We start from the raw sequence: 24,219 nt of genomic DNA, 5'->3' as shown, positions 1-24,219 counted from the left end.
CCATTACGAGAGTCGCTGCATACATACATGTAGAACTTTTAGCACTTGTTGAGCTGCACACCAGGAAAATTTGCAAATCAGAATCGTCTCGGACCGCCGTCATCGTCGTCGTCGGTGCAAAGCTGCTTGTATGGCATTATGTTAATATGCGAAGCAACAATTGCGCATCAATCTCGCCAGTCTTTCACGGAGCAAGCTTCCATAAAGCCTTAACCGGAACGACGACGCTACGCTTACAGTCGAACATGTGACGCGTGCTGTTGGGTGCTCCACAACACATGAGTAATGGTGATAGGGGGATGCTAATTAATAATTCCTGACCGAAAGAATTAGAGTGCACAGAAATGGCTGGACTGATTATCGTAATGAATGGCATGATACCACAAAGTCACAAGCGCTTTTTTGCACGGAATTAGCGAGTGACTGACACACTACACTGACTGTATGCGGGATGTATGCTATGCGAAATTAACTTTTCAAAGATGTATGTGGTAGGTTGATGTGAGTTTATGGTTTTGGTTAGGGTTGATGTATGCAATTTTTTTAGCTTGAGCAGCAACTTCTTAAGGACAAGTTATTTCGTAGAAACGAGAAAAACCATCCGCGTCTGAAACTATGAAAAAGTGGAAAAGTTAATCGATGGCGTTGTTCGGTATAAGAGAAATAACAATTTTGTTGTTTATTGACTCACAACAAGTGTTATGCGAAAATAAGCCTTTCCTATTTTAAAAGGATTTTTCACATTATTTTAAATGGTTTAACTTGAGAAAAAATATTTTAAGCTCTTTTTAGTGGAATGTATTCAACCGTCTAAGACGAGTTTGGTACTCTCCATTTAATTCCACTACGTTTTGTTATCTTTGCAGATACCTATTTCGACCGCAACTGTGTGGTCGTCTTCAGTGTCTCGTACTTGACTCGACTTGTCAAGCACGAGACACTGAAGACGACAATACAGTTGCGGTCGAAATAGGTATCTGCAAATATAACAGAACGTAGTGGAATTAAATGGAGAGTACTAAACTCGTCTTCGACGGTTGGTTTTTTTTTGTCTATTCTAATTCTTCCTTACTCCTGAGAATGATTCTGTGGAATTTGGTTGAGAAATCAATGTAGGGACTGAACTTCAGCAGCAATGAAATCTATTCACCTTATGATGGTGCTAAAGAGTTTTTGATTTATTCGCAAAAAGGGATATTCTGTTGTGTATTTTATCACCATTGAAAAATGGGCCGACCTGGAAAAAAAAAACAGATGGAAATAAGTCTATCTACCTACTTGAAGTGTTATTTCAACCTATCTAATGTTCTTCTTTTAATCACATTTGATAAAATACGTGAACGGCAACACCACTACCGGTTAAATTAATTCGAGTGTTTTTTCCTACAAATGTTCATGCTACAGTATTTGTTCCTAGCAACAATCCGTTTTGTTTGCCTAATTCGACTCACGTATGCTTTGCCAAAACCGGTCAATGAACTATGCTGCGGTTCTTTTCCATTGCTATGTTGGCATTGATTTCTAGGTGACCTCATCGCGTAGTTATGCTGCACAAAAGGGTATGCGTAGGTCCGAAAATTTCCAGACGAGGTGTGAATCATCATGACGATTTTTTTTCTTGCATATTTACTGGGAATTAATTCATTTTGCCCTACATTTGAGTAATTTTTCCAAGAATATTTTGCTAAAATTCAAGTTAAAATTCTCCGAAACAATGAAGATTATTTTTTGAAATTTTGCAATTAACTCTTCTAAATTTCCACATGAAGCTTCTTTCCCTGTGAAAGGAAACTATGAAAGCAAATCGAAGTTCATTATAAATTCAAGGAAATTTGAGGAATTGATTATTTTCATTAAAAATATTTCTGCATTTAATCGGGAAATCCTTTGATTTTTACTTTGATTTAATTCTTCCCAGATTTCCACAAAGAATTTCAGAAATTTCCACGGGAAACCCTTTCTTTATGCCCACAGAGTTTTCATTTCAATACCAACTAGAATTTCACCCAGATTTCCACAAGAAGTTCATCAGAAATTTGCTGGACGATACACAGTAAATGCAGAGGAAATACATTTGGATGAATTCCATCCGAATGCCACGGGACATTTATCTGAATTTCCAAGCAAATTTATTTGAACAAACATAGAAAATTTACCCAAATTTGCATAGAAGATTCATCCGAGCTTCCACAGGATACTATTTCGAGTTTTCACGGGAAAACCTTGTAGATTTCCATAAAGAATTTATTCAAATTTCCATGGAAATTTCATCGGAAGTATCATGGATTTTTTTGGAAATTTCCACAAGAAATAGCAAATCGATACGAATTTTTATTCGAGAAATACATTATATTTTTCAAAAGAAATTAACCCGAATTTCCACGGGAAATTTATTCAAATAACCAAGAGAAATTTGTTCAAATTCCCAAAAAAAATTTTTCCTATTTTCCACGATGATTTCAACCGAATTTAAATGGAAATATCATTTGAATTTAAACAAAAAATCATCGGAGTTTCAACGGAATATTTGTCTAAAAATCATTTGAATATCTACGGGAAACTCCTCCAAATTTTCATTGGAAATTTCACTCGAATTTTCATGGGAAAGCCATTCGGATATCATAAAATAGCATAGCATATGTGATTGTACAAATCGTAGGTGGCTATTCAATGCTCAATTAAGCAATCTACTGTATATTGTCGCAAATTGGTACTAGGGATTAGTACCTTTTCTATAAAATAAATTTGAAATGGTCTGTGTTCGTATTCGCATAACTCGAAAATGGCTCGATGGACTTTTTCATTCCTTCATCAGTTACGTTCGTTAAATTCTCCGACGGTTTACTGCCGCTAACCGCAAGTCAGACTTATCTGGATATGGCATCCATATACAGATAAGTCTGGCTTGCGGTTAGCGGCAGTTTATATCATCCTCATGCGAAAATTACTCATTAGCAGAACAAAGTAACCTGGATCTTGCAAATGTTCGACATCATATAAAAAACACGTTTTATCATAAACTTGAATTTCGCCAATGTTCTGCGTCCTACCCAAAACACGTCCGTTCACGTCCCAATTCGTTTACTCGACCGCGGGAACACTTTGCTTACCGAGCAGAAATACGATAAATTTTGTTTTTTCATTCAAATTTCTACTGGAAATTTATTCGAATTTCCACGGAAAATTCATTCGAATTTCCACGGGATATTATTTCGAGTTTTTTCAATTTTTTTAAAATTCATTCAAAATTTCTTTCTAAAATTTCAAAAAATTCACACAAGAAAACCATTCGAAACTCATGCAAAGTTTCACGGAATTTTTTTTCGAATGAATTTCCCCCTTCAAAATTTGAGAGTTCAGTGTCGACAGCAGAACCATCGCGCGATCGGCAGAAATATTATGTTCTGCATTGCGCGGCCGGTAATAAAGTTAATCAGTTCAGTGTGTGATTTCTCGTGTTTCAAATTCTCCAGTAAGCAGAGCGAGCTGGTCGTCGAAATTTATTTTTGCATCGCGCGGAAAGCTAAACGATCGACCGGTCACCGAAATTTTGTTCTGTTTTGTGCGGGTGAGTAAGTTAATCAGAAAGTGAAAATTTAGTTCGCATCCGATAATTAAAATATTTAGCGTTTTCCGATGGTATTTGTTTTAAATCAGACTACACGCTATACACAACAGACCGTTTACCAAAACGAACCCTGCCACACTCCCTACCCCATATATCCAACATCTCAGTGATTTCTCGTGGAAGTGCAGATGACTCGTCGGCTTCTTTCAAAGCGAGTACCACGTCAAAATATTCCTACCCATTCATTAATTGGCCCGCATTCGGACACGGCCGGCACTGATATTTTTGGATCACCAGTTCTTACACATTGAAGATGATGTTAGTCCCAAACTTCATCTATTGGTTCTTTGTGTAATGACAGCTGGCCTGGCAATAACGGAGTAGCAACCGTGGGCGGTCAATCATGCTCATGCTCATGAATTTCCCCCTGAAAATTTGAATGAATTTCCCGGGAAAGGTTGTAGGACAAAAGGTTGAAGGTCAAAAGGTCCAAGTACAAAAGGTAGAAGGTCAAAAAGTCGAAAGGACAAAACGTCGAAGGGTCAAAAGGTCGAAGGGTCAAAAGTTCGAAGGGTCAAAAAGTCGAAACAAAAAATCACAGTCAAAAGGTCGAAGCAAAAAATTTGTGTTAAAAGGTCTAAAGAACGATTGTAGGACGAAAGGTCGAAGGTCAAAAGGTCGAAAGACAAACTGTCGAAGGTCAAAAGGTCGAAAGGACATAAGGTCGAAGGAACAAAGGTTAAAGGGACAAAAGGTCGAAAAGGAAAAAAATAACGGAGTCGAAAGGATGAAAGATAAAAGAGACAAAAAGTCGAAAAACAAGTCGAATAAACAGATATTAAAGGTTTCGTTCCATTAATCATAGGCTGAACATATTTTAAGCAAAAATAATGATTTCGCGAATTAATCAAATTCACATTTCAATAATTTTGTTTTTCTACATTAGCGGCACAAATCAGGCCAACTTGGTTGCTACAATTTAAATTTAACAGAATTTGGTTGTATACAGGTTACGGAAATCTCTACACCACAATTGTGCTGCTCGGGTAGTTTAAAATTAATTTTTAATCAGATTTGAACAAGCATTGAACTTTATATTATTGATCGACATTAAAAACTTTTTGAAATTCGAACAATTAAAATTACAAAAAAAATATCAAAGTTTAAAGGTGTTGATGAACCACATATGTACGTTATGTGGAAGATATTGATTTGGAAATCCAAATGCACATAACGTAATTATTCACATATGAGTTTTCACAACATTGTAAATTAATGTCCAAGTCGGGTGGTTTAATCTCCGGGAATAGACAATTAACTTTGATTGAACTGAATAAAATATAATCAGGTGAAACACAAATAAATACAAATATGCGGAAGCCGAAAGAACAGTCTATGACTTAAAGAAGGAAAAATTCAACAATGAAAATCAGGTTAAACACAAATAAATATTAATGTACGAAACCTTTTGTCCTTTCGACCTTTTGACCTTCGAACTTTTGTCCTACAACCTGTCCTTTCGACCTTCCATCCTTTCGACCTTTTGACTCATTTTTTTGTTTCGACCTTGTAACCTGCACACTTCCAACGGCCTCGCGAGGGCATCAATGTAGCCCCTATGTACTCTTAACTAATTGAAGCAAAAATCAATCTTACCATGTTAAATACACTACACGTACAACACATAACAACATAACACGAACAAAACCAAATATCGATGAGCGCCATGTAGAGTGGAAGAGAGTCCGCATCCAACAGAAAAAAGGGACTGTTAAAAGATCACAAGCCGAAGTGCTGGCCTATATATGAACCAACTGATGCAGCCTACCATAAGATGCTATAAATCGACATCAGTAACCCCCTTACCACAAGATCATCTCACAGCATCCAACGATCTCCCGCTCCACATCACTCACTGCTCCTATCACTAACGTCCCAAAAGATCAGAGAGTATAATCAACTCTCCATCAATGCCGAGACGAAGGCACCGACCAAGAAGATGTGGAGTTAGTTGTCGGTTAACTGCTAAGCAGGCAGCACGCGGGATTCGCAATACGTTGCAATCAATCGACGGGATTTAAAGCAAAATTAAGTTGAAGTCGAGTGCTAAATTGCCTGACCGGCAAGAGTTTCGAAAAATTTGAAATTGTGGCAGTGAAACTCGGTGGAGAAAGTGACTAGTGGCGGGCTTCAGCAAGGTACTGCAAATAAATTAGTGAAATTCACTTCTAATTAGTTTATTTACCCTTCAGCCACCAATGCCCACTTTTGAGTGTCGTCACTAATATGCCACCGTAATACAGTGCTAAAGGCAAAACGGATTGCTTGAGATCGGTAAGGGGAAGATTTAAAACAATCCCGAAATGATATGAGGTTCTGTGGTGCAGTGAAATAATTTGTTGTGTCTCCTACGGTAGGCCTATCTTTTCATCGCCAACACCAATCGCCTGGCGGAATGTGGCGCAAAGCGGCAGCTGCGGATGGCCGGCAGATTGCTAGTGCAGTTCATCGGTCTGCCCGGGCAGGCACTACGTCCCATCGTCGCCGGGGGATACACTTTCAACACTGACACACACACAAATTAACACTTTTCCCTAGGTTTAAGCTGAAATAGAACGTAAGTAATTAATAAACACCTCTTTCAATTTGCATGTAAAATTTATGCTTTAATTTTATTAAGAGCGACTCCGAGTACTCTTCGCCATTGGTTCCACTTGTTCGAACCATTTCTTTGTTTCAGGCTGATTGTGGTAAGTGGGTCATGGGGACCAGTGCCATCTTGACCGCCTTTCTTAACTTTTTGTCCTCCGTCTCATGCGGCTTCCCCTCCCAAGGGGGTGGTGACAACCTTTTGTGCTTTCGACCTTTTGACCCTTAGACCTTTTGTCCTTCGACCTTTTGACTAACATTTTTGTTTCGACCTTTTGACTAACATTTTTGTTTCGACCTTTTGACTAACATTTTTGTTTCGACCTTTTGTCCCTCCGATCTTTCGACCCTTCGACTTTTTGTCCTTTCGACTTTTTGTCCTTTCGACTTTTTGACCTTCGACATTCTGTCTATCGACCTTTTGACCTTCGACCTTCGATTTCCACGGGAAATTGATTCGAATTTGCACGAGAAATTCATTTGAATTTGCACGGGAATTTCATTTGAATTTCCATGGGAAATTCATTTGAATATCCATGGGAAATTCATTTGAATTTCCATAAGAAATTAATTTGAATTTCCATGAGAAATTAATTTGAATTTCCATGAGAAAACAATTTGAATTTCCATGTGAAATTCATTTGAATTTCCACGGGAAATTCATTCGAATTTCCACGGGAAATTCATTCGAATTTCCACGGGAAATTCATTCGAATTTCCACGGGAAATTCATTCGAATTTCCACGGGAAAATCATTCGAATTTCCACGGGAAATTCATTCGAATTTCCACGGGAAATTCATTCGAATTTCCACGGGAAATTCATTCGAATTTCCACGGGAAATTCATTCGAATTTCCACAGGAAATTCATTCAAATTCCACGGAAATTCATTCGAATTTCCACGGAAATTCATTCAATTTCCACGGAAATTCATTCGAATTTCCACGGAAATTCATTCAATTTCCACGGAAATTCATTCGAATTTCCACGGAAATTCATTCGAATTTCCACGGAAATTCATTCGAATTTCCACGGAAATTCATTCGAATTTCCACGGAAATTCATTCGAATTTCCACAGGAAATTCATTCGAATTTCCACGGAAATTCATTCGAATTTCCACGGAAATTCATTCGAATTTCCACGGAAATTCATTCGAATTTCCACGGAAATTCATCTGAATTTCCACGGAAATTCATTCGAATTTCCACGGAAATTCATTCGAATTTCCACGGAAATTCATTCGAATTTCCACGGAAATTCATTCGAATTTCCACGGGAAATTCATTTGATTTTCCACGGGAAATTCATTTGATTTTCCACGGAAAATTAATTCGAATTTCGATGGAAAATTCATTCAATTTTCCACAAAAAAATCATTCAAATTTTCAACTGGAAATTCATTCGATTGTCCACCGGAAAATCATTCGAATTCCATGGGAAATTCATTCAAATTTGCATGGGAAATTCATTCGAATTTCCACGGGAAATTCGTTCGAATTTCCACGGGAAATTCGTTCGAATTTCCACGGAAAATTCATTCGAGTTTCTACGGGAAATTCATTCGAATTTCCACGGGAAATTCATTCAATTCCACGGGAAATTCATTCAAATTGCCACAGAAAAGTCATTCGAATTTCCACGAGAAGTTCATTCGAATTTCCACGAGAAGTTCATTCGAATTTCCACGGAAATTCATTCAATTTCCACGGAAATTCATTCGAATTTCCACGGAAATTCATTCAATTTCCACGGAAATTCATTCAATTTCACGGAAATTCATTCGAATTTCCACGGAAATTCATTCTGAATTTCCACGGAAATTCATTCGAATTTCCACGGAAATTCATTCGAATTTCCACGGGAAATTCATTCGAATTTCCACGGGAAATTCATTCGAATTTCCACGGGAAATTCATTCGAATTTCCACGGGAAATTCATTCGAATTTCCACGGGAAATTCATTCGAATTTCCACGGGAAATTCATTCGAATTTCCACGGAAAATTTATTCGAATTTCCACGGCATTCGAATTTCCACGGAAAGTTCATTCGAATTTCCACGGAAAATTTATTCGAATTTCCACGGCATTCGAATTTCCACGGGAAGTTCATTCGAATTTACACGGGAAATTCATTCGAATATTCACTGCATTCGAATTTCCACGGGAAATTCATTTGAATTTCCACGGGATATTACAGGAAAGTCCATTTCCAGTTCTAGCGATTGCTAGGACACGAGAAGTACATACAATGGAAAGATGCAAAGTAGAAGGGATAGAACGAACCTAGGATTGAACCCACGATCTCCTGCGTATGAGGCAGAGGTGGTAGCCAAGCTCGCTTACTCGTATGAATCTTCCGTGGAATTGCGGATAAATTCCTCTTCGAAAACAGTTTTTCAGAAGAAATGTTGCTTCAACTTTTGTGAAGAAATGAACCTTGTATGTTGTGGAACGCATAAAAATATTTTTAATTTCATATTGAGCTGGATTGGTTACGCTGAATGTCACCAAAAAATGAAATTGCTTACTGATTAAATCAATTACTTATGAACGCATGATGAAGGGTCTACCGTTCTACACGCTAAACACACGATTTAAGCAATCGTGCGGCAACCTGATGTGATGTGGCGTACACCTCCATGTTGCACACTTGAAACAGAATACATATTTTTTCACATTTTAGATCCACCCTTATTTCCATTAGACATTTGTGTCAATGTATGTCAAAAAACCGGTCCTATAAAATATTATATATTTGGAAAAAGTCAACTTTTTAGTGAACTTTTTTTTTTAAATATATAAAAACGCCTCGGAATGAAATTCTTAACCTCGTTGATTATAATACCGAAAGTCTCATGAATGTAGAACTAAATCACATCCACCGAACACTACTACCAATCGAACTACCGCGTAGTCAACTGTATAGCATGCAAACATAGCTATGGCTGGACAAAAAATTCGCTATAAGCGGCGCAAAAAAGTAAACAACACACCTACCAAAACATGTGACTGAATGCGAAACCCGCCGCCGTCGTCGTAGTCGTTGGTCGTTGTCGAGGGTCGTCATCGCATCCAACCAGCTTGCCACCACCAGTCGCTATCACGCCAGCGATCGGCTTAGACGTTCAGTTCCATTCATCGCGTCATACCCCACTTACCTACATACATGTGTGTATGCTCAGACTGCGTTGCAGAACCAGATTGCGCTCGAACAAGGAAAGAATCGCTCGCGAATTTCGTTGCCAGTACGGCCGCCGATAAGTTCTGGAAGGGTTGTTCGCCCACGTACCTGTAGATCGACCGGTGTGGCAATAGGGAGGAAATTCTTGGAGGCCAGACTGAAACCGCCAATCATATCAGGGCCAGTAAGTGACCTGCTCGACGACATAAACGGGTCGTGTTGTGTGTGATATGCTAATTAGGGGTTGGTCGTCCGTGCGGTTGATGAATGAACCTGCAGCAACAATTGAAGGGGCGATATTGTGTTGGCCAGTGGCTTTGTGACCTGCCGTTGCAATTCAGTTTCAGCGAGTAGTCGCGAGTGTGGAAGAATAAAGTGAAGCAAAAAGTTCATCCAGCGAGCGTAGCGAAAAAAAAAGTGTCTTTGTGCCTACAAGTGCTTATTTCGCAGAAGAAATTGTGTCGTGTTGGCTTCATAACAATCTGCAATCTACGCAATCAACTGTTGTAGGACTGAATCGACGCAAGCGGTGTTATAATTGGCTTTAAACAGGAGAAGAAGAGAAATAGAAATCTATGCTGCAACGATTTGTGTGCGTTTAAGTTTAAGGCCAAAAGCCAGTGGCGGTGTTTCTTAACGATTTCCAAATTGTGCAAGGATCCAGCCGAGGGTGCACCTTGTGCGTTTTAGTGAGCGGATACAAGTGCGGTCACCAATTTGGAGGTGTGTACATACTACTTGAGAGAACTGGTTTAGAATAGCACTCGAACACATACTTGAGATAACTACGTCAACGCACGGAAATCGCTTGGCTGTCTGTTGCCTTCCGTCGAGGGATTATCGGATAGAGCAAACCAAAGGTACATATCCTATGAAGTGTGTAGTGCTGGTGACGACAACATTTGTTTTTATCGAACAATGATGCGTAAAATTTGCGTAACAACTTATGTTGTGACCTAAAGCGTTTTTAATGGAATAAGGATTTTGTTTTTATGTTTGTCTCTCTTCATTTGATTCCGCTACAGAATAAGATAAAGCGGCTTAAAATGTATCAATGTACAATATTCAATAGCTCCTAATCATAGCAGCTATTAATAATAATGCACTTTGAAGTCAAATATGTATACAGTCAATAAGTGTTTTACAAATATTTAGAAACGCAGTTGCGCATCAAGATGCTACGCATTTCCATAATCGAACTGCCAACTAACACAGATACCTAAATGGCTCAACCCGTTGAATGTTTGCATTGTGATAATTCACTTAGCAAGTAACCTGTCATAGCTTAAATCTTCTTCTTCTTCTCCCGCTTTTTTTTCAATGACTCTCCATTCCAACTGGAACTTGGCCTGCTTTTTAGCTTAGTATTCTTCTAGCATTTCCTCATTTTTTAAATGAAGCTTTACTATGCCTGCCATTGAATGAGTATGTATCTTGTGTGGCGAGTTCAATGAGTACACTATGCCCTGCGAGCCGGGATTGTTTATCACTCTGAAAAATCCTATGCCGGACCGAGAATCGAACTCGCCATATCCACTACTACGCCTTTGCTCGCAAGGGTAACAGGAGACCCTACTGAAGTTCTATTCTAACTATTTTGCCAAATATATCTCTTGAAAATTCTTGAAAACATAATCGTACTTTTCATTGGTAATTCTTTTGAATTTGTAAAGGAAAATCTTAAATATTTCCACAAAAAATTTTTTTTGAATTTTCACAGAAAATTCTTTTACATTCCATGGGAAAATCCTTGGGGTTTTTAATACGAACTCTTTCTGAACTCTTCTTTCATCATCGAACCACTTTCAAAATAGATAAAAGGTTAGAACGACGTGGCTTTCATTTCAATTAAATTTATAATCAGCGTAAGAGCCGAATAAGAATCATTGTATTTTAATTATTATTTTTATTTTATTTATTTATTCAGACTAAGGCCGAAGTGGCCTGTGCGGTATATAAAAGTCTTCTCCATTCGGCTCGGTATATGGCTACATGTCGCCAACCACGCAGTCTACGGAGGGTCCGCAAGTCATCTTCCACCTGATCGATCCACCTTGCCCGCTGCGCACCTCGCCTTCTTGTGCCCGTCGGATCGTTGTCGAGAACAATTTTCACCGGGTTACTGTCCGACATTCTGGCTACGTGCCCGGCCCACCGCAGTCGTCCGATTTTCGCGGTGTGAACGATGGATGGTTCTCCCAACAGCTGATGCAACTCGTGGTTCATTCGCCTCCTCCACGTACCGTCCGCCATCTGCACCCCACCATAGATGGTACGCAGCACTTTCCTTTCGAAAACTCCAAGTGCGCGTTGGTCCTCCACGAGCATCGTACAGGTCTCGTGTCCGTAGAGGACTACCGGTCTAATGAGCGTTTTGTAGATTGTCAGTTTGGTACGGCGGCGAACTCTATTCGATCGGAGCGTCTTGCGGAGTCCAAAGTACGTACGATTTCCAGCCACTATGCGTCTCCGAATTTCTCTGCTGGTGTCATTTTCGGCAGTCAGTCACGACTATCACCTCGTTTTCGTCACCACCGATGCAAACTCGCGGTGGGTGGCTCACATTGTCTTCTCTTGAATCTCTTCCTATCATGTACTTTGTCTTCGTCGTGTTGATGACTAGTCCGATCCGCTTAGCTTCCCTCTTCAGTCTGATGTAGGCTGCCTCCATCTTCTCAAAGTTACGTGCCATAATATCTATGTCGTCGGCGAAGCCAAATAGCTGGACGGACTTATTGAAAATTGTACCACTCGTGTTAATCCCTGCTCTTCGTATTACCCCTTCCAAAGCGATGTTGAATAGCAGACACGAAAGACCATCACCTTGCCGTAACCCTCTGCGGGTTTCGAAGGGACTCGAGAATGCCCCTGAAACTCGAACTACGCACATCACCCGATCCATCGTCGCTTTGATCAACCGTGTCAGTTTATCCGGAAAACCGTGTTCGTGCATTAGTTGCCATAGCTGGTCCCGATCGATTGTACCATATGCGGCTTTAAAGTCGATGAATAAATGATGTGTGGGCACGTTGTATTCGCGGCATTTCTGCAGTACTTGGCGAATGGCGAACACCTGGTCCGTGGTGGAGTGTTCGCCCATAAAACCCGCCTGGTACTGCCCCACGAACTCCCTTGCAGTTGGTGCTAGTCGACGGCATAACATTTGGGAGAGTACCTTGTAGGCGGCGTTCAGCAATGTGATTGCGCGATAGTTGCTACAATCCAGCTTACCACCCTTTTTGTAGATGGGACACACGACACATCCACTCCTGCGGCAAAACTTCCTCCTCCCAAATCGTGGTAATGACCCACTGCAGCGCTCTAGCCAGTGCCTCACCACCGTGATTAAATAGCTCTCCTGGTAGTTGGTCAACCCCAGGGGCTTTGTTGTTCTTCAGCCGGCCAATCTCCTCCTGGATTTCCTGGAGATCCGGAGCCGGTAAAAAGTTTTGTCTGTTCCGCGCCTGTTTATATCGTGCCTCGTTCGCCCTCGTGCGGTGTTGCAGCAATCTCGCCCATGCTGCATTATTTTCTTCCACTAACTGCTCACATTCGCCGTCATACCAATCGTTTCTCTGATCCGGGGGCACCGAGCGGTTGCGGTGCTACCAATGGTGGATCGAATATCTCTCCAGCCATCTTCAAGAGACGCTGCGCCTAGCTGCTCTTCCGCTGGAAGTGACACTTCCAGTTGCTGCGCGTATTCTTGGGCTAGTCTACCGACTTGTAGCCGCCCAATGTTAAGCCACGGCGTCCGACTTCGACGCGTGTTGTACACCGTCGAGAGTTTTGAGCGCAGGCATACTGCAACGAGGTAGTGGTCGGATTCAATATTCGCACTGCGGTAAGTGTGGACGTTCGTGATGGCGGAGAAGAATTTACCGTCGATTAGAACGTGGTCGATTTGGTTTTCCGTTTCTTGGTTAGGTGATCTCCATGTGACCTTGTGGATATTTTTGCGGGGAAAGAAGGTGCTTCGGACTACCATTCCGCGGGAGGCTGCGAAGTTTACGCATCGTTGGCCATTGTCATTCGATACGGTGTGCAGACTATCCGGTCCGTTGACCGATATATACATTTCCTCCCTTCCTACCTGTGCGTTCATGTCACCGATGACGATTTTGGCGTCCCGCAGTGGGCATCCATCGTATGTCTCCAGCTGTGCATAGAACGCTTCTTTCTCGTATTTTTCGTTGTTTTCGTTTTTCATTGTATTTTAAATTTAACTAATTCAAAAAATATATAAAAGCCAACGTTCATGCTTTCCACTAGAATCAAATCGCGACGATTACTTCGCGTGGTATCTATTTAGCGTGTAGATCATATTTTCACAAATAAATTCTCACGTTCTGTTCCAAAGTGTGTTACTGCCAATGAAATCGATTACTATTTTCATTTCATGATTTCTTTTTTTTTTAATTAAAGCAAATATTCTCTTTATTTGCTCTTTATAGTAATAATCAAGTAGTGAACAAGTTTATACAGAGTATTGAACACTTGAAATTTGTTGTATCGTACATCATAGAGAGGAAAAATGGACGATCCAATGTTGTATGAGTGTAAAAAAATACATCTTTCAAACATATAGTTTGTTATGTTCATGTATAAAAAAAACTGCTTTCATTACTTTCACACGACCCACACAGCGCAAAAATTATTGATATTTTCCACATCCTTCAGCCGCAAACTTGTTTTTGATTGCACATTCATAAGACTCAACTTAAGTACTAATGATATTTTCAATAACTGACTCTCAACATGATTCTGTCAAATTAAATACCAAAACAAAAATGTTGACCAACACGTTCATAGAAATAAATTATATACAAAAACAAATGAAATCAGGGTGGAAACCATTTTAATAATATTAATAAAAATATACAAACTGAATAAATAAATCAAATTTGTTTCGAAGTCACGATCGAAACAGTATACATATGCGGCTCATGTTTCATTGGTTAATTTTTCGTTACAGATCTCCTAAATTCATGCGCCATTGATTGAAAAAAAATAACTATGCCAAAGCATAATTTTGAAATTGATACGTAAGCAAATTCTCGAAACAGCAAAAAAACAATATGGCGAGTTATCGATAAATAACAGAGTCGATTATGAACGTTCATTTCTTGAAAGATGTTGAAACAACGTTCAAAATGCATATTTTAGCTAAACTTCTATCATTAGGATATATATTTTAACAAAATAAATGTAAACACATAAACAGTTTATGACCTTGTTCATAAAATCTTCCTGCAGACATGTTTTATGTTGCGAAATATCAAAAATCAACATGTTATCAGCAAGTTGTAAGAATGTAATATGAAACATTTCAATGATCAAATTGCTGTATGTTAAGCAAAAACTTTTGCTTAGCTTTCTTCGAACATAACATGTTTTGTATTTCATTTTCCCGACCTTCAACCTTATTATTAGATTTTCGCTAATAATGATGTTTTCGGTGTTACTTGGGCGATTGTGTGTTTGGAACTAAATTACGTACATGAGTATTGTATTTTTGTTGACCTAGCAAATGTTGCCAGGGCTGCTAACAATACTCGCCATTTCTTACCCTACGTGAGAAAGAGTAGCCTTGCACGCCTTTGATTGCCAATCCAGAGATGGCGAGTTCGGTCTAGGATGTTTTCGGGTTGGAAAGTTTTTCGGTTCAAAGAATCGATTTTGCTTCTCAATTCTCATCTGATTCTGTCTCATGATCTAAGTGTCCTCCGAAAATAAGAGCTCATTTGAATAAAAATTGACTTAGCACAAAGTATTTCAAGCTTGCTTGGAAATTACTATGGGATTCATATTCCACTCTGTATAAACTTGCTCATTACTTGATTTTCATTTTACCAATTATAGGGCTTCCCCATTAAGCACAAGCCCAAAGAAAACCTTCATAACTAAAACAATGTTAAAGAGCTTTCACTCAACGAAAACCGCATCCTACCTAATCGTTCCAATAATTAGTAATTGAATTTAATCTACATACAGTAAACTTTCCCTTACTCGATATTGAAGGGACCATCTAGTTATGAAGATATCGAGAAAGGGAACACATTATTTGGCCGAATAGTTGAAAGGAATAGTGAACAGCGATAACTAAGAAGTGAGAAAGTAGATGTTCGAGTAATGAGTAGTGAGTGAGTATTGAGTAGTGAGATGTGTGTAGTAGCATATGAGTAGTGGAAACTGAGAAATGAGAAGTGAGTGGTAAGAAGTGAGTAGTGAGAAGTGAGATGTGATAAATGTGAAATGAGAACTACGATGTGAGTAGTGAGACAAACAGAAACAAGGAGTGAGAGATGAGAGATAATAATTTGGAAGTGAGAAACGAGAAACACTTCTCACTATCCATTTCTCAATTCTCACTTCGCACATTTCACTTCTCACTTCGCATTTCTTACTTTTCATTTTTCAATTTACACTCCTCAGTTATAACTTCTTATATGTATCTAACTTCTGACTTCTACTTTCGCATTAATCACTTTTCACATCTAACTTCTGATTTTTCACTTTTCACTTCTTATTTCGCACTTCTCACTTCTCAGTTCTCACTTCTCACTTCGGATTTCTCCCTTCTTATTTTTCACTTCTCGCTAACCATTTCTCAGCGGGCTTGGTAGTCATATGGCTACTGCTTCTGCCTCATACGCAGGAGGTCGTGGGTTCAATCCCAGGTCCGTTCCATTCTCCTACTTTGTATCTTCCTCTATATTTCTCATGTTCTAGCAATCGCTAGAACTGGAAATGGACTTTCATACCGTTTCCATTTTTATTCCTATACCTTCAACTTGAGTATTCTAACAGTAATCTGCTAGAATTGGAAATGAACTATAGAGCTCGTTTCCTACATCCAATTAGAAATTCCATCAGTTACCTTCTCCTATCTATCACATTGGCAGCTCGTTAACCAAGACGGACCTCTGCCTCTCCAACCTAACCCAGAAATTCCAACAAATTCCGCATGAACTCGTGGCAAGTGCAGAGGTATATTCGGCTTGCAGTGGGCGAGTGATTGCATCATCATTTCCTCCCCTTCCCTACATTGACTTGCATTCTGACGTGGCAGGCGCCAGTATGACCTAACAAATGAGATCACCAGTACTTGTACATTGAAGATGTGTGCTAGTCCCAAGCAAACATCTGTTGGTTCCCTGTGCAAGAACAGCTGATCTGGTCATAATGGAGTAGCAACTACGAGCAGTCAATCAAGCTCAAGCTCAAGCTCAAGCTCTCGCTAACCATTTCTCACTTCGCACATCTTATTTTTCAATTTTTACTTTTCATTTCTGACTTCTCATTTCTCACTTATCACTTTTCACTTCTAACTTTTAACTTTTCACTTCTAACTTTTTTGCTTCTCAATACTCACTTCGCATTTTCCGAATTTCGTACTTTCAACTTCTCATTTCTTTCCACTACTCACTTCTCACTTTTCACTTCTTACTGCGTATTTCTCACTTCTGACTTCTAACTTTTCACTTCTTATTTCTCACTCCTAACTTCTTATTTCTCACTTCTCGCTTATAACTTTTCACTGTTTACATCTAATTATATATATGATACATGTGAACTGATTCTGACAACACCGAGTTAGCAAGGTGAAAATGTATTGAGAATTTACTTTGACTTAGAGAATATCGAGTATGGGAGATATCGACTTAGGGGCAAGCCAGAGTAAATGCGACGTGCGATGCGATGCGACGCGACAGTGCGATTTGACAGTCTGTTGAAAATGATTGTTATTCTTTTACGTGAGTCGCGTCGCGTTGCAAAGCTCGTCGCGTTTACTCTGGCTTGCTTCTTACGGAGGAAACGCAGTATGCTTGATTCGAAGGAACTTTGAATTTCATCTAGTAAGGGAAAATATCGAGTTACAGTACATCGAGTTAGGGAGGGTTCCCTGTAGTAATTTTCTGGAGATAATTGCCCAACTACTCAACAGACAACATTGCTCCTCTTGGCGCGAAAGATGGCAAAGATAAATTCGGGATACTGCACGTTTCAGTGATGCCTTCAAAGAAATTTTACGATCATGATGACTAAAGATTCGCAACCCCACATAAAATCGGTTACTAATTAACAGAGTTATCATTCAAGATGCAGTTGAGTAAAAGCTATTGAGCATTCCTTTTAGTTTTGGCTAAGTAGGTTTTTTATCTGCGCCTAATGCGGAACTGCTGAGCCCATTGACATTGATTTCAACCAAATTTGGAACACACTTTCTTTATTTTAAGTAGACGACATCAGGGGAAAAGTCTGAGGTGGTAACATATAGTTATCAATCTACTTATTGTTACTTCCAAACCCCTCGACCGATTTCAATCAAATTTGGAACACATATTTTTTTTTTTCTTAATTGTCGCCCTAATAGTGATGGTTAGAAAGTCATTGCTTGATGGGAAAAACATGTCCATAATTCGAATAAATTCAATACCTCAGTTCGGGACGGGCGGATTGCGCTGAAATTTTGACTCAAATAGTAAAACTTTCTGAGGAATCGTGCAAAAGCAGTTAAGGTCACTCCTGACAAAATCCATGTTTCAAAGTGCTCGCGTTTTCGGGGGCACACCACTCGATACGGAGGCGGCGGACAACTGTCATTTTTGTTGATCCAACTTTGCTGCGTCGCGGCATGCGTGAAAAAATAAAAATGACAGTTGTGCGTTGCTTCCGTATCGAGTGGTGTGCCCCCGAAAACGCGAGCACTTTTAATCTTGGATTCCGTCAGGAGTGACCTTAAGTTCACTGCACGAAGCTGCAAGATCACGTTTTACCCTAATGCCCCTTATTTATTATGGTTTCCGGAAGACCTTGGCATTTTGGGCAATGATTAGAAAATAATATAACGTGGGTTCAAATGAGCAATATTTTAACTTCTTTAGTCGTGCGTGCGGACTCCACTCGATTCCTTGGATAATTCTTGATCAATCTAGTAATGTGAGGTTATTAGTAAGCAATTTGGATAATATGAGAACGTGGCGTAAAATCAACAAGATCTCAATTCTCAACATCGTGCAGTAGATAGAATTCACTTAACACGATTTAGGCAAAATTTGAAGTCAAATTTGTTATGGTTTGTCGATTATTTGTAACTCCGAACTTGACGAATTACATAACAAATAAGAGACATTGGAGGTAGAACGAGGTCTTGCGGTTTCCTCAGTGAACTTATCCGTGTTTGCACGATTCCCCAGAAAGTTCTATGATTTGTGGCAAAGTTTTAAGGCAATCCGTCCATACCGAACCGAAATATTGAATTTACTCGTTTTATGGACATTTTTTCACATTGTACATTGTATGAGAGGTAAGGGATTTAAAGGGGAGAGGTATTGTTTAGTTATCGATCATCTATTGCTGAACCCCTTGGCCGATTTCAATCAAATTTGGAACAATTTCGATTTTAAGGACGGCTACGTAGTCTTGAATTATTGAAACAAGATGTATATTTTCCCCTGATGAAGACACCATCCCCGTCGGATAAATATACATCTTGTTTCAATAATTCAAGACTGCGTAGCCGTCCTTAAAATCGAAATAAAAATGTACAGTCGATTTCTCAATAGTTCATTTGGAACAATTTTTTTTCTGTCCTAATAAGACGATTTTAGTGAAGGTGAGTAGGGTATTGGAAAAGAAGGAGAGTATGAGGGAGGAGTATTATTCAGGTATCGATTTATTCAGTGTAACTTCAGAATCTCTTTACCGACTTCCACCAAATTTAGATCACATATTCTCTGTCTAAGGAAGGCGGTATTAGACTGGGTAGGAGTATCATAGGAGAAAGGAAAAGGGCGTATTTACGATGCGATCAGCTTTGTATACCCTTTTAACTTATGAGTCGATTTGAACCAAATATAGAACACATATTTTCTATCCAAAGAAAACGATTAAAGAGAGATTGGGAGGATCATTTGGAATGTGGGAGGTTATTGGTTAGAGTTTATCTTCTGAACCCCTACATCAATCAAATATGTGTCCATCAATATTGGGACACACATTCTCTATCCTTGGCAGACAACTATAGATGGGGTGAGGCGGTCATTTGGAAAAGGAAGAAGTGCGTGGTTAGTGCAGAGTGCAAGGATATGCAAGAATATGTTAAGCAAAATAACGTATACCATAATGGACGTAGGGAATAATTTAAATTCTCCATTCTCTTAATATCGATTGACCCATTCCTTAGTTGATCCGAGGTTTTTTGAGATTTTACAATTCCCCGAAAACCAATAGCCCGAATTTCTAAATAAAAAAACAGCAAATCCTCGATAATAACATTTTCCCGGAAATAACATTTCCCCATAAATGATGTTTTCCCGGAAATGACATTTCCCCGTGAAATTATTTAAATGTGATTTTTCGTGTATTTTTTAAAGTTTTAGCTCAATCGGTCATCGGGGAACAAAGTTACAGCATGTCAAAGTTGGCTATTTTGTATAAAAATCGGCCTTTGCTGCTATTGTACACCACTATGAAATGCTCCTACAAATTTACCACTCCGATTTTTTTTTCATTTTCTCTTTCGTTAATTACTGAAAGAGCACTAGTATATAGTTTATTCATTGAATATTTGTATTGGCTTTGATTGATTATCCATGAATATTTTAGAGCTGCTAGAAAATGAGTTCAAGAGTGGATAACTCCGTTCGATAGCTCATTTCTTGTCCTCGGACACGGTCTTTTCCAACATATCAATAGATAGCAGATAGTTTTAGATTTATTATTTTTCCTTGTTAATTATTCCATTTCGATATAATTTTGAATAAACGGGCACGAAATTCAAGTAATATAAAGAAAGAATGTCAAAACTTATATCGTCTAAGCTCGTTTCAAGTTCAACACCTCTTTATTGAAGAAATCTTGATGTGCCTAATCAGATTTTCCACAGCGCATTGCGTAGATAACAAATTGGCGAACAGTGACTGACCATGATGTCAGCTGGTTGAGCTTGATTTGTACAAACACACACACCTCTTCTCATGTAGGTGCGCGGTGCTGTACGATAATGTGGATGGCGCGTGATTTCGAAGGAGTTCAACAATCATCGCCACGCTTGCGTTGCAGTTTAGCCATCGGCTGATCGGTCGAAAGGTGGGACGATAGGTGGTTAACCTTGGCGTAATCCCACTGAATGCGGAGAGAAGAGTGTGCGATGCATGTTTTTGGGGGTTATAGAGCTGTGAAGAGTTCGGGCTTTATTGTAGCTATTTTTTCTCGGTAGGGTACCCGCGGAGAGATGCTTTGCTGGAAAGAATCGGTGGCGGCGAAAAGTGGAATTAAAGAAGGTATTTATGTGATAGGACTGACCGGTGGCAATTTGCGTTATATACAACACGAATGTGATCCTAGATCACGCGGATGATCGTTGAGGGTGATCGGTGCCAAACGCGATCGATGTTTATTTTAATGAATTGATTTGTTATTGAAACGTGCCTCATTATGGACATGTAAGATGTAAATTATATTGCTGATTTGAAGTTTATTTTTAGATCTGGATTGATGCAAAATTTACAAATTCTTCTAATGACGGAATGGCTTTACTGTTGAGTGATGTACCTTGACTTATCAGCAACATTGGGTTTACCTTTTATGCAGATAATGCAGGTCATATCTTTTTGATAAAATTTATAGCATTAGTTATATGATTATCTTTTTAATTTTCTTGCACATAATACGTAACGAAACATACATGTATACAGATCCAGTTCTGCAACCAGTACTAAACCAATAATAAAAAATATTTTTGATAATAACTCAGTTTAGAATAAAAATTAAAACCTTGACTGATGAACTTCTAGCCCATTATTGATTTTACAACTTGCTCAATATAGAACTGCTCTAAATATTGTATCTTAGGAGTGGCTTATATGAAGTCGTAGCTCTGGTTATCTTTCGTCGCCTATCACCTACCTCCAGATAATGACTAAGTTGTACAAAGAGTCTGTCATTTCACTTCAAAAATTAACCCTTCATAGAAATCTCGAATATGAAAATTACACAAATTTTCATGTTTTTTTTGACGAGTATTGGATTTGGCAAGGATCAGGCATTGCGTTTGAAAGTTATGAAGAAAATGATGGTTCGAACCAAAACCGGTAGGTGTCTTGGTTGATTATAAGAAAGGTTTGTTGATTGGTTTGTTCTTTTTAATTTGTTGTTAATGCAGCTCCGGATCATAATACTGTCCAGTGCTGAATTCAACCACACATATCACTACTCGCCACGGATGGAGCGAGTCCGATAAAAACGCAAAACTTTTGTCTTCAGCAACCGTAAAACAAATCAAAACTCTTCGTAAATATCCCTTCTTCGTAGAACATATCAAAAGCTTGGGCATTATCGCTTTCAAAAACTTTTCAAATTATTTATACATACTAAATTTAATACCCTTTCGTAATCGATGTATCACCCCAATGCTAAAGCCGTAAAGCATAAAAAGGCAAATTAGTGGAAATGCGTCATAATCGAAGTTCAAGCTGATAGGGGAACCAAACACGACAGAGCTCGCTTAGAAAAAAGGACTGGACTGTTTCCAGAATTTTCGAACACACTTTGCAAATGATCACATTTGGCAGAGTGTAGAAAAACAGTGGGAAGACGAAGAAAAAATCAAGTATCCAGGAAATTTCTCAAGCTGGAAGAATGCTTTGGGCTTAGCACATTTTAAAAATGCCGGATAGTTTTAAATTCAATTGACGTCAGGCGACATGGAGGATGAACCATGTTGACCATAGTTGAAAACCGTGAGGTATAATCGAATAAGGATGGATGCAGCTGCGTAAGGGGCCCCACACATGCTCCGACATGTTGTACAACTTTGACTCCGCCCCCAAGTTTGTGCGACCAATTGAGTTTGAACAACCGTCTGACGAACAGTTGGTACAACCAAAACTCCAACAAACGTAACATTTTGTCATTTTCTTTATGTACATGCTGATGTGTTTGGTGCTTTTTCTCGAATACTTAATTAGATAGGGTATCTGTTCCTATATCAATAACAGCCCGTATATTAATCTCAACTGTCGATAAACCAAATAAAAAATCAATTTAATTACAATTTCTCACATCGTATGTACACAATAATGGATGGAACACATTCTTGAATGTTTGGAATATTATTCAAGATTTTGTTTATGTAATGTTCTAATTCACAAGAATCTAATTATTAAAAGATAAAATTATAAAGCACTTTTTTTCATTTTCCTACCTCGGAACTGATGGTTTGATGCACTGCTCGATTGCTACTAGCAGATTCATCTGTTTTCACGCCATTGTTTTTCACTCAATTTCAAGTCAACACAAATGTATTCTTTCAAAATTCACTTCACAACACATAAAGCACATCACATTTTCACTATAAAGATAATTATTCTTGAAAAACCAACGCGATTTCCTATAGTTTGATATAGGTTTATTTCGAACAACGTCTAAATTATCCTTGTCCGTATTCCAAACTGTTTACATGGCTTGCAGTACTCTCAAGGGTTGCCGACCTAGATTTTTATTTCAAAGCGCTTGAATGAACTTGCACTGTGAGATTCAACTCTTATGTCTGTAAAATAAATGACATCGAAAATATAAATTATGACAAACACAAAATTGAACTGATAAGATGGATAACTGCAACAAAAACAGCAATTTTGTAATTATATTTCAACTCAAATACAAAACATTGACGAGTTCGGCATCACTGCAATCATATCGTTACGTATACACACAAGTAATAGTGTGCGTATTTTATGTTGGAAACAGTATTATTGATATAGGTACAAGCATAGGATTAACTGTTTTTGAATGTTATTGAAATAGGTACATGGCGGTGATGATGTTTTTCAGCTAAATTCTTCTATAATGTGATGATAATTTCATTTTTGAAGTTGCCAAATTGTTCTCAATTAAAAATTACGTAAGCTGAGCATAATTATTCTCATGTTTCTTGATTATTGGGTGAGAAATCAATGCATTTCATATGCGCATTGCCTTATTGTTATTGATATAGGAACAGATACCCTATATTGAATTGGAATGAAAAAGGATTGGAGTGCAATTAGATTGGATTTAAATTGGAATGGGCTTAAAATTAGATTGGTTGTGGATTGAATTGAATTTTATTGGAACGTGAATGGCATGGTATTGGAATTTTGGTGATGATGGATTGGAATGCGATTGAATTTTGCTTAGAGTTGGAATTGAATTTGATTATGATTGGAAGTTTCGAAGAGGAATCGGAAGTTTCTCCCGGAGATCCACCGAAAATTCATTCTGGAAATCCTCCAGAAGTTCCTTCCGAAAGTGTTTTCCGGAAGCTCCTCCCTGAATTCTTCAATAAGTTCCTCCCAGAACTTATGTTTCCGAGCTTTCGGATGAATTCAAGAAGGAACATTCGGGTGAATTCGGAAGTTCCTCTCTAAATTCCTCAGAAAGCTTCTCCCGAAATTCCTCTGAAAGTTCCTCCCGTAATTGCACCGGAAGTTCCTCCGGAAAATAGAATTGGATTGTTCCACCAGGACTTCCTCCGGAAGTTCCTACATTACTACCTCCGAAAGTTCCTCCAGGAATTCCTCCTGAAGTTCCTCCAGGAATTCCTACCAGGAATGCCTTCACCGGAAGTCTTTTTTTGGATTCCTCCGGAAGTTCCTCCAGGAATTCCTACGAAAGATTATCAGGAAGCTCCTCCTGGATTTCCTCCGGAAATTCCTCCTGGAATTCCTCCGGAGGTTCCTCCCGGAGTGCCTCCCGTAATTCCTCCGGAAGTTCTTCCCGCACTTCCCCCGGAAGTTCCTTCCGGAAATCCCCCGGAAGTTCCTTCCGGAA

The 24,219-nt window shown here is 38.9% G+C and overlaps 1 protein-coding gene across 4 annotated transcripts in view; it reads left to right on the top strand.

Moving 5' to 3' along the window:
* The first annotated feature begins 5,609 nt into the window (after positions 1–5,609).
* The window catches only part of LOC134208763 (uncharacterized), a 59,790-nt gene continuing 41,180 nt past the window's right edge, over positions 5,610–24,219 (top strand). Inside the window, exons 1-3 of one of the 4 annotated variants that reach the window (XM_062684687.1) lie at positions 5,610–5,766; positions 5,821–5,902; positions 5,986–6,185. The gene's annotated coding sequence lies outside the window, so the exon portion shown is untranslated. Of the gene's footprint in view, positions 5,767–5,820; positions 5,903–5,985; positions 6,186–9,307; positions 10,263–24,219 lie in introns of those variants that run through there. The other 3 variants (XM_062684688.1, XM_062684686.1, XM_062684685.1) reach the window with 3 other exon arrangements.

Source organism: Armigeres subalbatus, chromosome 2 (genome assembly GCF_024139115.2).
Source record: "Armigeres subalbatus isolate Guangzhou_Male chromosome 2, GZ_Asu_2, whole genome shotgun sequence".
NCBI classification, from domain to species: domain Eukaryota; kingdom Metazoa; phylum Arthropoda; class Insecta; order Diptera; family Culicidae; genus Armigeres; species Armigeres subalbatus.
This window is presented reverse-complemented; position numbering and strand designations above follow the sequence as displayed.